The 15,554-nt window shown below is 40.7% G+C and overlaps 1 protein-coding gene across 2 annotated transcripts in view; it reads right to left on the bottom strand.

Annotated features, from left to right (window-relative positions):
* taok3a (TAO kinase 3a) overlaps nucleotides 1-15,554 on the bottom strand; it is a 77,783-nt gene that overhangs the window by 60,333 nt on the left and 1,896 nt on the right. The window contains exon 1 of one of the 2 annotated variants that reach the window (XM_069682832.1): nucleotides 10,547-10,695. The exons of the other annotated variant lie outside the window; for it this stretch is intronic. The gene's annotated coding sequence lies outside the window, so the exon portion shown is untranslated. Of the gene's footprint in view, nucleotides 1-10,546; nucleotides 10,696-15,554 lie in introns of those variants that run through there. 2 annotated transcript variants of the gene reach the window in all.

Genomic DNA, 15,554 nt, shown 5'->3' with positions numbered 1-15,554 from the left:
CATTAGCTTCGCTTCTGGCTGTGGGTCAGTAGGAGTAGGAAAGTATGAGTATGTGAAATGACACTTTCCTATGGGCAGAGTTTGTAGGACAAGTAGGACTGTGTGTGTGTTATGTGCAAAAATGCAACTTCGACTTAAATTAAGACAAAGAGGTCATGAGAAGGGGATGAGAAGGAGAAATAAAGAGTGGGATGAAGACAAGATTGTTAAGGACAAACGTAATTATCCATTCTTTCTCGTGAAACGTGCCAAAGTAACAGAAATGTGACCTGAATCATTTTGTGTCCCAGGAACATTTTTCCCTTTTTTTCTATCCAATTGATCACCACGGAGTTGACAGGCCCATCTGGCATCATGAAACAAAACAGCAGTTTTTACAGTTTACACACAGAGAGAAACCTCATCGGTTACACCTATCAAATGTTCCCTGTAATAATTGGTGTCATTCTCAACCAGACTAATACTGCACTTGTGAGAGGCCACAAACTAATATTTGCACAGCACAAAACCACAGAGGATATATAGTAGATGGTAGCAAGTGTCTCCCAAAGAGGAGTTCCCTCTAAATTTAATTTAGGGAGTTGAAATATTATTGCGCTGCGCTGTTGTTTTAACTGTTTGTCTTGTGTTACCGAGCATGATGCTTTTGTGTCGCAGCTGAAAGACACATTCATGGCTTCATGATCATTAGATTACTTCATAGCAAAATAGAAGACTTGAATCTCAAATCATTACGAAACAATCCAGATAGAATTCTTTTTGTCAAATGGCAAAACATTTCCTAATAGGCATTAGCCTACTGTCTTCAAAAGATTTCCCTTCCACCTTCACGTTCACTGTGGCCTGCTCAGGTGGTGATCCCGCTGGCTAATGAGCTTGTATCAGGGGTTAATGACAGGATTGGGTGACTGGAGACCAGTCAATCAGAGGGTTAACAGGGTTTAATCTGTAAAGCATTGGCCCGCACACAAGCCAAATTTAATCCATAACACTGACCTGGAGGTCACAGGGTTCAACAGAGAATCTGCCCGAGTCTGTCTGCATCAGCTTAGCCTTCAATACAAAAATGAACAGCTTCAATACTAAGCTCATCCAGGGTTACAAAGGATTAAGTATGTACCTGTTATATGGTATCACTGTCTTTGCACCAATGTGATAATGAAACACTCCTCTGCAATTATTGTATTTGGATCATTAGTTGATTCAGATTTTTAAGGGGCCCAGTTAAACTTTGTATGATTTGTGCATAAGCATGACAGGTAGTAAGAAAAATGTAGCATTACAATAAGGACAAACTGGAAACTTCAGGCGTGGCACTTTTAATACTACAAGAATACTTCAGGGGAAAGAAATTTAAAACAATCTAAAAATAAAACAACACATTGTTATTCAACTTTCAGACTGATTTCCCACTGGGACATTTCCCCTGCTCTAGCATGCTTACACCAACAGCATAATCAAAAATAGCAGCCAGTCACATGAACAAAGCAAATTATTCTCTCAGCTGGAGGATGATTTGAAGAGGAAAAATCTAAATAAGGTCGTTTACCAAATTTGTATGTGTTAAGTTTACACAAAATATCCTACAAGCTTGTTGCGGAGGAAAACAATGGTGTATCTGAATAGCAGCTTCTCTTACGCTCTAAATAAAATGTTCTCCCTGTTGTTGTTTCACAAAAAAGAGAAGAGAAGAGGCCAGACAACAATTAAGGGTAAATATCAATAAGGTTCAGTCGCTGAGGTCATTTCTATTGACCCTTTGTAACACATAGTGCTGTTGTTTGTGCTAAACTGGTGTGAATGCCAAAGACAGGCCATTCGATAAGTGCTGGTGTTATTGTCAATGTGTGTATAACTCACTGCCATTGGCCACATCCAGCCAGGCTCAGCTGGGGACTGTGGTGACGAGATGGACCTTATCGACTAGGCAATAACCCAGGGCCTGTTTATGACACTATCAATTCCCTGCTGTATTGATTTTCATTGTGGCTGCAAAAATACTCTTCAGCTGCACACCCAAACACATGATAGTGCTGGAATCACACATGCCTGCACAGAAAATGGTAAAAAACATACCAATAGAAAGAAAAATGCAATGTTGAAGTGCACATTATAATTGGAAACCTAGGTGGTTTGCACCTAATAACAAATGTTCAGGTGGATACACGGATATGAGCTCATAAATGGTGGTAGACAGGGTCGTATAGCAGTGAAAGTGATCAGTCTGGGGCTGTGCGACATCAAGGCCACATGACAGCAAATATAGATTAACTATGATTTGCTCCCGCTGTGTCATGGCTGAGGTTTAGCCCCCCCACAGCAACTATTCTGGCCCTTCAAAGACTCCAGAACTCGTTGCATGTGTGCCTTAGAGGAGACGCGTGCTGGGCGAGTCCTAGCTGCATCCCCGACACCACAGTAACAAGTGCCTGTGGTCAAATGCCTTCACCGGCTAGTGAGTCATCCTGCCGCTGTAGCCCCATTCTGCTTTCCCACAAGGCCATGCAAAATGCATGAGAGTACCAGAGAGTTTGAGTGTAAGAGAGAGAATGTGCAAACACACATACGCCTTGCACGTGTACACAGCCACACACGTACAGCGAGAACGCATGTAATCATTACATGAAGCGCTACAGTCATTTAATCAGCAGCGTGCATGAACACACAGAGGGGCTTCTGCTCATGGAAGTACACACCAGCTGATCTAGTTTCAGCCCCAAGTGTGTGTGTGTGTGTGTGTGTGTGTGTGCATATTTGTACGTGTACATAGGGAGGGCTGAGCGTGGAGTGAAGTGCTACTCTAAAGCCCAACAGGATTTTCCAATCAGGAGCAGCAGAAAGATTAGTAGAGGCCTATTGCATGCTCTGTAGTGAAGGCAGTGCAAAAGAGAACATTATGACAGTGAGTAGGACATGCAGCTGCCACTCGCTGAGTTTTTTTTTTATCATAATAAAATATTAAAGAGACTAAAATTAACAGACAGGTTGAGCTGCCATTATCTGGAGTGTGAGTGTTGCTCCAGTGCCATGAATGGCAGACATGGGGCGAATCGGAGAGTACACACTTTTTGCAAAGAGACTTTTTAGTCTGTAGGGGTGTAAAGTCTCATCATGATACAGAATTAAATAAAACGATAGGATATTTGCAGATATCAAAGAGACTGCCCAGTATTTTTTTTTTTTTTTTAATCAATTCAAGGGCCTGCAATCGATGCGAGACAGTAGCATGGGCCCATTTAACACAGCCAGTTACACACAAAGTTTTTACTCACAAAAAACAACAAAAAATCTGATTTTTGTTATAACTGAACTCTTCCAGACATTAAAAATTATTGGGGTACTAGTTTGGCTTAGTTGGTAGAGCAGGCACCCCATGTACAGAGGTCATAGTACTTGACCAGTGATCGCAGGTTCAACTCTCTCTTCAGCTATCCTATCCAATAAAGGCAAAAAGCACCCCCAAAAAATCAAGTATAAAAATATATAAAGACAGAAATGTAAAGAAAAATAAATAAATGTATGCCCCTGATAGGCAGTGTTTTGGACGCTTTAAGTGCCTTCTATTTCTGCAGGAGTGCTCAGAATGCCTTAGTTGAAAATACATGAACTCGGGGCAGAAAAACAGCCGACATTGTGTGCGTTACATTCCACATTGTCTATTCCAATGGAAAGGCTACAGATATGTGCATTTACCTCACAGCAAAATCACGGTTAGGCTTAGGACAGATGATTTGGTGTCAAGCTGTTTTGTTTTTCAAACTGTAGGCTTTGACAAAAAGGGCAGTGTGATGCACCTCACTCTCTGTCTGATTCTGGCTTCAAGCTACTACCATCCATGCATGTGTCCACTTTTTCTGGACAGGATGAGCAAATCTGTTTCCCCCCACATTGTGGGATCTGCTGCAAGGGATGGCGAACAAAGATTTAGATCCCTTGCCTGAGGGAGTATCTAAATCTTTTCTTTTCTGGATCTGCCATCCAAGGTTTGCCAAAATCAGACAAAGTAAACGCAATGAACATGAGTCTACTCTAAATCTCCCAGCTCAGCGAATGGATTCCATGCTGGATGTATGAGACGCCCTCTCAGACTTTCTTGAAGGCCAGGGAAAATGATGATGTCATGCAGCCTTTTTCTCATGGGATGGCGGAGGATGTTATGATTCACAGTTATACATTTATGGCTTGGACTTCCAGAGCTGTCAGCATCATAATACACTGGAAAAAAAACGTCTTGCAACCACTAGTGTGTCAGGGAGAGTAGAAGGGGCCCATGGCTTTGAGTTGACTGTAAGAGAAGGAGTCGAAAACATGGAATATGAGCTCTGGGGATTGTGTGTAAAGGTCTGCAAGTGGTTCAAGAGAAACACCACAAACTTTGCCTTGCTCACTGAATGCTAACATGACAAAGTTCACACATTGTTTTCATTTGATGAATGTCATAGAAGAGCTGTTAGTGTGTCAAACAACCTTGATCAAAACAGCACTTAAAAAGTACTGATGGGTAATTTGACCCATCCAGCCGACACAGGTCAATGGATGTGAATCTGTAGAAGCTAAAGCATGCTAACCTACAACCTCCCGGCGTCTGCCCTTTTAAAAGAAGAGAAGAGAATCATCAGCCAAAACGAAAGAGAAAGACATGGAGAGGAAATGAAGCAGAGGAAACCCCAAAAAGGAAACATGCATCTAGGCCACTGAGTCATTTCCCTTGTGTTTTGCCTCTTCCTCTTCTTCTTTTTCAAATATACACTGACAGTATAAATTATGTACATCATCGCTGGGGTTTACACGGAGTGGGAGAGGGCCCATGGGTTTTAGGACTTAGGATTTCAGCGTTTTATCCCCTGTAAAGTCTGCCCGCAATTAGTTTGGGAATTAATTCAGGCTCAGAACTTAGCCTCCCCCTTCCTCTTTTAGATCTGTACTGATTCATCCAAGCCTCTTTTTGAACACACACACACACATTAAAAAGAGAGGGAGTGAAAAATTAAATATCTGCCCTGTGGAGGATAGATTTTACCCACACAGATGACTGTAAGGTAATACCAACATCACAGAACTGTGGTTTAGTAAGTCACTAAACTAAATATTTTGTTTGCTAATTCCATGCTTAGAGCGTTGTTTGTTTGTGTACAAGAAATACAACTGTAGATGGTTGGGCCAATTACATAAAAAGAATCAATAAGCCTACTGTAGTTAAAGCGCTGGCTCTTCAAAACCCCAGGCACTGAAGTATTGATGAGTTCTGTTAAACAATTGTGTGTGAAACTAAGTGATCAAGTCTGACCTGACTACAGGCAACATCTTCAAGTATTCAATTAGTCTACAAAATGTTATAACAGTCATTAAAAAATTGGTTCTCACAATTTTTTGGAGTCTTGTGTACAGCATCATTTGTTGTCTTGTATTGTCTGAGAGAATTCACTCATACTGGCTGAGCGGTTAAGTTTCTCACTTCAAGACACATGCTGAAAAAAAATGCTGTAAGGGTTAGCCAGGTTTCATATCTAAAGGACAAGTCAGACACACAGCTAGATCCTCCTACTGCCTGTTCTTCTTTATTTATTCTTCTGTTTCCTTTCATTTTCCTGGAGGGATCTATAAACTCTTGCAACCTCTCACGCCCTATCTCTTTGGGAAAATGAACTCGGAGAGCAGTCACTAGTTCCTTTTAGTAAATATCACTACATGAATCAATGTTTCCCCCCAGAAAATGACAGGTTAGGGTTAAGTTATTTCTTATTTCAACATTTTATTTGCACTTAGCGCTCCACCTTAATTTGTTACTCACAAACTACTTTAATCTGCTCACCTGGCTCTCCACCTCGCGCTAATGTACTTTGGTGTACATTAATCTACCTGTGCCGCCTGCCCAACAAAGTGTACATGTGGGAAACACTGTCCTCAACTTCAGCTGTGCAGTCTGATCTCATCACAGATCAGGCTTCATGACCCCTACAGTCCACCACACCCTGTAGTCCTATGTGTGTTGCCAATCAATTATTAATCGAGCGAATCTTTATATTGCAAATATTTGTTGGGAAAGAACAGAAGGGCTATAAATTAATAACAGGAACCCTTTATTTATAGCACAGAGCGATAAGAGGAAGGAGAAAGAATGAGAGCCAGAAATAGATAGACAAAAGCTCTTAGAATAGATGGATGTAAAGGAGTGTCACATGTTGTAGTCCTATTCTCTGTCTACTTTGGCTCTCAATCAGGTTTATGTTGACCTACACATAAAAGTCATGTGTACGAAAGTGTTGGCATTAAGTTCCTGCTTCTTTAAAGCGTCTGGTAAATTAGATTGAAATAGTAAAATGCATTTATGATATCAAAGTTTAGAGTCTAATTAAGCACCCGTATAACCCTGACTGAAAGTAAATCTTAATATTAATTAAAGAACCTAGCTCAAAAAGCAGCTCATTTGCTGTTTCTCTAAAGACTGTGTGGGCACGGCAGATCACGTTTTGGTTGACATCCGCCTAGCTTCACACTCTTCACACTCAACAGTGCACAAGTAACAGTCAGTGGTGTGCAGACCTAAACTGTATGTTTACGTCAGCCGAGTCACAATCAGAAGCCCTGCCATCTAAAAAAGATTTCTGTTCATTTAAACACAGTATGGTGAGTTACAAAATGTTTTCCTATCCATATCACAGTCTGCAGTTAGCATACACAAACATGCAATGTTAGCTGAGATTCCTCTTTTTGTTCTTAAAGCTATGACGGCAATGCTAAATGATAGCTCTATGGTGTTAGCTAGTGTTGTATTACTACTACCACACTAAACTCCCAAATCCTAAAATTGACTATCGCGGGGGAAACTAAACACCTGTGGCCATCAATTCTTGGCCCAAGGAGGACACTAATGCTGGCTTAAACGGCCGAAAAGCTGTTTTTCCTGTGAAAATAAATGCATTACTTTTGTAATAAGTATGGAAGAGTACACTTCTAACTCAATCCCAATGTCAGGAAAGTTTACAGAAACTTAAATGATTTGTTTTAGTTTTGGATTGAAGCTTATAACCTAAATTACAAAGTTAGAAGGCTACTGTAGACTTGGGTTTTTAGTGGATTTAAGTTTCCCGGATTGCTGTGTGTGACTAAATCTTCTCTCACATTGACCCTCTGCACTTTGATGCAATCAACAGTTGAAAATCTAATCAATGAATGATTCCTAAATTATCTTATGTGTTACAGTAATCACAAAGTTTATCAGCAATAAAATCCAGCGTGTGTTTATTACTGAGAACAGTGTCCTGAACCTCGGCATCTAATCCAATTGTTAAATTGGCCTGCTTCCTGCTCCTTCACTGTGAATTGGTTAACATTGCACAATAGGATTTCCTCTCTTCCATGGCCTCTGTATCACACCAGGAAATAATAGCTGCACACAGGTCATAACGGCTGACTTCTATAAAAAGCCAGGAAAGGGTGTGTGCATGCATCGGCTTCTTTGATACACTCATGGCCTGGTAATTTAACCGTTTCCTCATTGGCCCTCTGGGACAATATCATCCCTGCAATTATCTGAGGGTTCATGGCCTTTGCAGCGCTGCACATCTGGTTCATTTGTGTTTGTGTATGATGAGAGAGCTTGTGTGTGTGCAAGTCTGAGAGGAAACTAAACCAAGAATGAGTGAGGGAAGAAGTGGGTTGTGTTGTTGACTGGCAGAGTTTCCTCCGAGTCACAGTTTAATTGGACGATTGTTCAGTTTAACCTCAGGCTTTCTGGGTTCACAAAGACATACAAAGCTATCCTAGCATGGACTATTAAGCAAGAAAAGAGTGACAGAAGTACGTGCTTTGGCTCTCTTTTCCTTCTTTTTTTCCTCATGTGAAACTCTTATGTTCCCTCATGCAGTATGACACACCATTCACATCCAGTCTGATGAATCAGGGGATAACTAAAAGCTCAGTTAGAGAGATAATTTACTATATTCACAATGATCCATTTTCCTTTGACGTCAAAGGAAAATCCTGAGGGTATTTCAAGCTAAAACAACACATTTGATAATCCACTGGCTACTTTTAAACAACAGCTAACATTAGACTTAAAAAGCAATGCTTTTCTATCATACTTTGTCCTTAGTGTGATATCAGAGGAAAATTGCTCTATGAATAGGGAGAATGGCAGCAACTATGGAAGACGCAAATAGCTATGTATTCCAATTCCTCAGAAGAAATAGTGTAACCTTCATCATTTCTAGCCTAGATGTTTATAGCTGTACATTATTGGTGGGCAGCAGTAAACATATTCAGTCAGCCTGAGCCACAGACTTAACCAAAAAATACAAAATTTAAGTCACATTTAGTCTGCTGCAGACTGGCGAGAGCACAACACAATCTCCCCCAGATTCATCAGAGGCAAATCTCCACTTGACCCAATGGAGGCTGTCCAGTCACAGCATTAAGGCTGTGCAGAGCTTGGGCAAAGGCCTAGTTTCTCTTGGGACTGGGGAGGGGGGATGGGGTGGGTTTGGCACAGACTCTGGTAACCTAACAGATGAGGAGTTATCAAGCATTTACATCAGGTTCAGTGGAAGCCAAAACCAAAAAAGGTCGCCTAGAAAGCTCGTCTATCAACAGTCAATTAATAATACCAACAATGGCCACGCCGACCACTGCTGCACAGTCATGGAAGTGTTCAAACAACACAACAGTGAAACATTTTCAGCAATGGCACCAGAAAAACATGAAAGACAGGTTCAGAAACATGTTCTAAAGGCGCCGAGTAGAAATTATAATGTAGAACTGCCAGACACAAAAGCGCTTTGGGCAGGCAAAGGAAGCTCCCAAAATAGACCCGTGTGGTGCAGTGTATTACCTCACCCCCACTCACATCAGTAAATGTGTCCATCACAATCATGCATCCTAAGCCACGCTGACATGCCCCACTCTACTAAGCTAGCAGCGCATACTGGAGTTTTCCCAGCAGCTTGCATGCAGGAGAGAGTCAGTGGGATGGTCACAAATTGCAGTCCTATGACATGACACTTTCAATTTTTTAAAGACCTCTATTAAAGTGAACCATGTAGTTCTAAAAATACTCCTGGCTGAGCCCTTTCCGTCATTCTGCCGAGCTAAATTAAGCCCTACGCCCAGGAGGGGTGGTGGTGGGCAGAGATAAGGCAAGTCAGCCATCAGCAATGGTGATGTCTCTTTGGGTGATGATGATGGCTGCTCGTAATTCCCCAGCACTTCAACTTGGCCTAGTCATGGAGGAGCAGAGATTTCACAGGAGAGCTGGAGACAGATGTAGCCGGACATAATGGGGGTTGAAAAGAGGAGTGGGGGTGGGGGCGGAGGGGCGAACTCATGGTCACAGCTGCAACCTCGCCAGATGATCGGAGGCGCGTTTCTAATGAAAGGCTGTAATCAAGTTGCTCATGCTAACCTCCCACACCCAGTGAGGCTGACTTGCCAAAATGCCTCTCCTATGACAGAGGGTTTAGTTTGCTTGAAGAAGAAAACAATGAGGGGAAGAACAGTACATATAATGTACAGGAAAGAATGATGTACTTGACAACCAATCTGTTCTGCATTTTGGTATAAAACACATCCTTTTGTGTGAGGTAAACAAGTTTAGCCAGATGTCACGCTAGCGGAAAGACTATGAGAGGCGTTACAGAATAATTTAATTACCGACTCACGTTATATGCTCGTTCTAACTAGTCATGTTGCAGTTTACATCCATCAGTTTAACTGTGGCCTGGATAGGGTAGGGAGATATATTTGTTGATTCAATATTTTTAAGAATATAGTGCCCTTAAAACATTAAACACAATCATTTACAGGAGGGACATAATGCCAAGTAATGTCATTCCATCTTGGTGTTTCTCTGCAGAAGATGTCATTTTCAACAGACCCTTCTTATAACATTCACAAGAATGTGACCAACATGAGGTCACAGTGACAATCAGCTTTGACCTCTGAACATAAAAATCTAATCACTTCATACTGAAGTCCAAGTGCAAAAATTAAAGATATTCTCTCCAGTCATACTTGGGATATTGCATTCACAAAAAGCATCACTGCATCACTTTATCCTGGTAGACATTTGTTTGAAATAGTGTCATAATTAGCTTATGAATTCTTGATTTATTGCCAAGTGATTGTTTCTTGAAACAAACAACTTTGAGCACCTAATTTTGATGCATCTATCTATCAAATGGAAGTTTGTGTAAAAAAAGAAATTCCCTCATGGCCTCCTTGCAGTATCGTGTTCACGATGTACAAACAGACGGAAGGATGGACGGATCCCCCGGAAACATAATTCTTCCGGCCACTGTTATCGCTCACTCTGAGGCATAAAGAGATTAGACCTGCCAGGTGAATAAAGTCTGGCCTGTGCCTCTAGACACAAAGCTAGCTTTAAATTGCCTCAATAAATGTCTTAACATGCACATTTTTTTCATCAGGACAACTTCAGTGTGTGACAGCTGGATCCTACTGCTCACCAAAGATCTGAAGCGGTTGGTCAGACAAAGACCATTTTCAGCAGGCTGAGGTGGCAAGTGAACAGCAGAAGTGGCACACTCACCAGGGAGGCATTTGTTGATGAGACATCTGTTGGGCCGTGACTTCCTCCCCTCCGAGACAGCTTTCAGTAGACCAAGGCCATGACTCAGGTCTGCACCAGCTGCTGGGCCATGACTAGATCCATTTCACATTTTCCCTGTGACTCCTATCATGGTCAGTGGTGCAAATACACAGTTTCTATCAAGTCCAGAAGTAAAGCAGATGAAAGACTGATCATGATCATGGCTTTATTGACAACCAGATGGATTTGAAACCAGACCAAGAAAAGACGCTAATATTTTTAAGCACTGGGGACTCAGCATCAGTCATGTCTGAGATAAAAAACATCACAAACATAACATTATGTTTTAAATGTTGAACAGAGATTATGTATAAAATGTGCTCGGATCAGAATGTGCTCGGATCTTACTTGACATTATACTCACATCAGGTCAGTGTCGATGTAAGCTGTACCGATAGCTAATCAATGTCAAAGAAAATAATATTGCATTTTTCAGTTTTAAAAGCCAAAAAGCAACAAGAAATAGCCACAGATCACAAGAGGCTTTTTCCTGTTGCAGTATGAGGGAGTCTACACCACTCTCTTTTGCTATAGGAGAGGTTAAAGAGCTGGTGCTTTAGCCATTGTTAACACCAACATGAAGAAATCAGGATGTTTTTAGAATAGTGCGATGGCAAAACCTCACAAAGTGGAGATAAAACCCTGTGTAAAAATGGGGACACCTAAATGTAATATTTTGGGGCCACAAAGGTCTAACTTATGGGTCATCGGGCTATGGTCAAAGTCCAACCCTAAAAACATCAGATTTTTTGTTCTTTTTAAAAACACAGATTTAATCAATTAAATAGATGGATGGTTGAGTCTGCCTTGGCTACAAACGCTGCCTTTATGCGCACCAGACGAAGGCTTATGGATGCACCCGCTGGGAACATGGGCATGTGTATGCAGTCCTCATGATTGGGTAATTAAATAAAGTGCTACTGTAGATTAATTATTTTACCAAATATCTGTACTGGATTCCTCTCTTGCTGGCTTCATTAGACCATGATCTTGCAGCATTGGAGAGTTTTGCTTTCTTTTGAAATCAAAATTTAAAGCAGTATGCGTTAACACATCTGCTGGTAGAGGAGAGATGGGGGTAGGGAGGGCATAATTCTCCTTGTCATCTGAGACAGCATTCCTATATTAGACATGCTAAACCAGATCACTGCAGAACATTAAGCCTGACAGCAGCGCTTTAATATTTGATGCGCTCTGCTACCGTTGCATAAACCACCAAACTGCTCTGTAGCAGCAGCTAAACTGACAATTCTGTAATATATTTTTCACAAGTCAGCCTTCCGTCACATGCAAGTGGAGGAAAGTTTATCCCTTTCAGCAGTTGTGAGGGACGCTGAGATGGATTAGTCAGCAGGGAGGAGAAATGTCAGTTTTTCACCGGTGCAGTCAACAGGTTGGCCTAGATGCAAACAAAACCTGAAATACTTCCTGCACTGGCAACAAGGGTCTCAACTTTTCATACGTATCATAATGGCTGTCTCCCAGATATGTAGAGCTGACCTAGCACAGCCAGTAAACTCATTAAAGTTTGTAGGCAAGCTATAAGTCATAAAGGCCTGCCAGTGGGCCTGTCACTGTTCTTCGACAGCAGAACAGATAAACTTGCTAACTTTGACATCCATATGACCCCATACATGAGGAAGAGGAGGAAGGAAGAGTCACTGACTGTGGTAAGGCATCAGTTACGAGGTCACAGTAGACACAGGACGCTGTCCAAAGCACAGTGCTCATGTGCTAATTAAAATTATCCCAGGTTCTTTAAGGCCAAAAGCCTGCCTGTATGCCTTCTGGTTGTTCTTAAATTAGACATGTCAGGATTCAACTGAGACTGAAAGAGATTGCATTAGGCACCGCAGCATATTAGAAGAGCTGTGGAGAACAAGTTACAGCAGGCACATAGAGGTCACACCAACAACTGGAACAACTGGAGCCTGTTTTACAGGGTGTCACTCATAATTTGTTGTGCAGAAAAAAACAGCTGTTGCCTTGGGTAAAGTACAATAAAATGTGGGATAGAGATGGGCTTTAAATTTAATTTAATATTTAAGTAACATTATCTGTCTTCACTGTTTTCTGCCTCAGCTAAATAAATGGTTAATCATCAAACTAGATGTTTTTTTGATGATGCAAGTGTAACGTTTTAAAGCTTGCACTGCCCATTCATAATGTTTACTCAAATTGCTTCAAATCACCACTGTTATGCCTGCTGGCCACAACAGTACCAGCCACGATGGATTGATTGATGTCTGACTGAAAACCTTGAATGTGGACAGCATAGCTTTATCATTCTGCTAAAGTTTATCTGTTCTATATTCATAAATACAAGTAACATAAGTGCTTCCCATCCAAAAATGTCATCTTTTAATAAAGTTAGCCCTTTTTATTGTCTATTATATATAAAATGCAGGTATTCTATACCTGTTGCCCCTGCAGAAACAATAAATGATTATGACTGAGGAGTGCAAAGTGTGTTGTCCTTTATATTGCTGCTATTTACTCTTTGTGAAGTAAATGTAAAGATTTAAAGATCAGAGGTTAGACTCAGAAACAGAACAGACTTTCAAACACTCTGCAGCATATTGAGTACTTGGCACCATATGTGTCTGAATCTGATTGCTAAAAATGAAGAAGTCCACACTGTTCTATACCACGCTGCTTTGCCTTCTTTTAATGCAATTTGCAAGCTTTTACTGGATTTAACTGGATGGCTGTAACTACTGTAACAGCCATCCTTAATCTTTTTGGTGGTAAAAAGTTGGAAAGCAGAGGCCCCCGTGTACTTTCTGTTGTGGTTTTAAACCTAACTAACACGCAGATAATCCAAACCCTTTACAGAGCTGGACATGTATTAATCCTAAGGTCAGGGGTTTAAACCCTCCCCAGCCAATGTCAATAAGCTGGTAACGTTAGGACATGCCTATGCCAAGCTGGCTATATTCTAAAAATGCATTTTTTTTTGTCCATTTCAGTCTTTCATCCATACTAAGCGAGCAATTTTTCCCAACCAAAAATGGTGCCTCTTGGTCATGCCCTCCAAAGTGGTTAATCTGAAAAGAGTACAGCTTGTTCCAATACCCATACTTACACTATTTACTGTGCAACAACAGGATTTACTATGTCTCAAAACTTGTATGTCAAATGCAGTAGACTATATCAAAAATACAAGGTGGTTCAACTTCATCCAGTCACATTTTGCAGTATACAAGCCAGCATGCTTTTTCAGCTGTTTTGACCCACAGTCCTCTGCACAGTCGACTGCAACTGATGTCTGAAGAAATGGGTTAAAGTTCAAATTATTTCATGTTATCATACTGCATAGAAAGGAGGTACTTTGTAAAAGACATCAATAGAAAAAAAAAACTTTCCGTCAACTCTGACTCCTCTTTCATTGCCCTATATATATATATATATATATATATATATACTGTTATCTAATATTGTACTTTCTTATATATATATATATTGTTATCTAATATTGTACTTTCTTATATATATATATATATATATATATCGATAGATATATATATTTTGATCTTTATTTTTTACCCTCTGTGTGCTGATTCTTTCCTATTGTATTGTACTGTATAAGCTGCTGGAGACTGAATTTCCCAGAGGGAGTCATCCCAAAGGGATCAATAAAGTTGAGTCTAAGTCTAAGTCTAAGTCTAAGTCTAAAGTCTGATTACCATTAAAGGTTCCTAGAGTATAGAAATGATTGATTGCCCTGGTATTTTATACTTCGGTCTGACCACATCATGTAGTTCAGTTGTCAAGAATATCCTCACACTCGGACAGCTGCCTCAGGCTCTTTATGCAATCCGGGTTTATCTTCACTTGCATCTGAGAATGTGACTACACCTTGTCTAGGCTATAATGTTCTCAAGTGTAATGTCAGGTGCCATTCCATACCTCCCCCTCTTTACCTCCATTTTCTAATTGGCAACTTGGAACACTTGTACTTACATGCCTCACAGAAAAAAGGTTTAGCTGGTCTGCCCATACAATAAGGCACTTAAATGGGCTTATCACGACTGCATTCAAAAATAACTTATTTGTCAAAGAAAGCAACCATCTGACTACCTTTGGATAGTTATATTGGTGCAAAATCCTCATAGAAGAGATCTATGTACATTCCATCTCAATAATTGCTCCATCAGCAACTGGTCTCGTTGGTCTGACACGTAAAATTGTTAAGATATTTTAGGATTAGAATGAAAATGCTTTTTCATGATGTCCATTGTGTATTTGGATAATGCTTGGTGAATGGACACAACACTTACTTAAAGTTTCGTGTATAGTCAGTGGTGAAAACTCAGGTCTATTAAAAATGGTGGCACCATCTAACTCCCTAGAGTTAGATAATAGCTTAAAAAGCCTTGTAAATATAAAAAAATTTGATACGAAAAATTCTTCTCGTAGCATGCTTTCACCTTGAAATGTGTATGACAACTGTAGTTAAGCCTAATCTTGTGCCCTGTTTAAGCCAGTCCTATGTGCTGATAGGCAGCTGCTTTTAGTGTGAACATGGCCACAGCATGATGAACATGTCTGGCTCACACCAAGACCCCACCCCCTGTCTCTGACAGCCACATCAGCCAATTGTCAGGAGCAGCTGATGTGTCCTTTCCCAGTGCATCCATCAGCATGCACTTTCACACACAACACCAAAGGGATTTGTGCAAATTCATGAGAAGACCCCTGGCTAACGTCTCAATAATCTCTCACACAGCTATATAAAAAAACATGACTGTTAGCAGTATGCTTATGGCTGCCTCTGCCTGTCTGAAGGAAGCTTGTTGTCACATTACATACAGTGACCTGAATCATCCAAAAGTCATACCAAAGCAGAGGACAACATTAGAATTCATTAGAAAAAATCATCCAAAACACTGAACAAAGAAGTATGGGGATTCATGTGTTTTCGACTTCTTGGCTCTTTTACTTTAGG

The sequence above is a fragment of the Semicossyphus pulcher genome, unplaced genomic scaffold (genome assembly GCF_022749685.1).
Source record: "Semicossyphus pulcher isolate SPU_LCO1_2020_fin unplaced genomic scaffold, fSemPul1.0.p SCAF_6, whole genome shotgun sequence".
NCBI lineage: Eukaryota > Metazoa > Chordata > Actinopteri > Labriformes > Labridae > Semicossyphus > Semicossyphus pulcher.
Note: the sequence above shows the minus strand (reverse complement) of the source record. Positions and strands in the feature narration are given on the sequence as shown.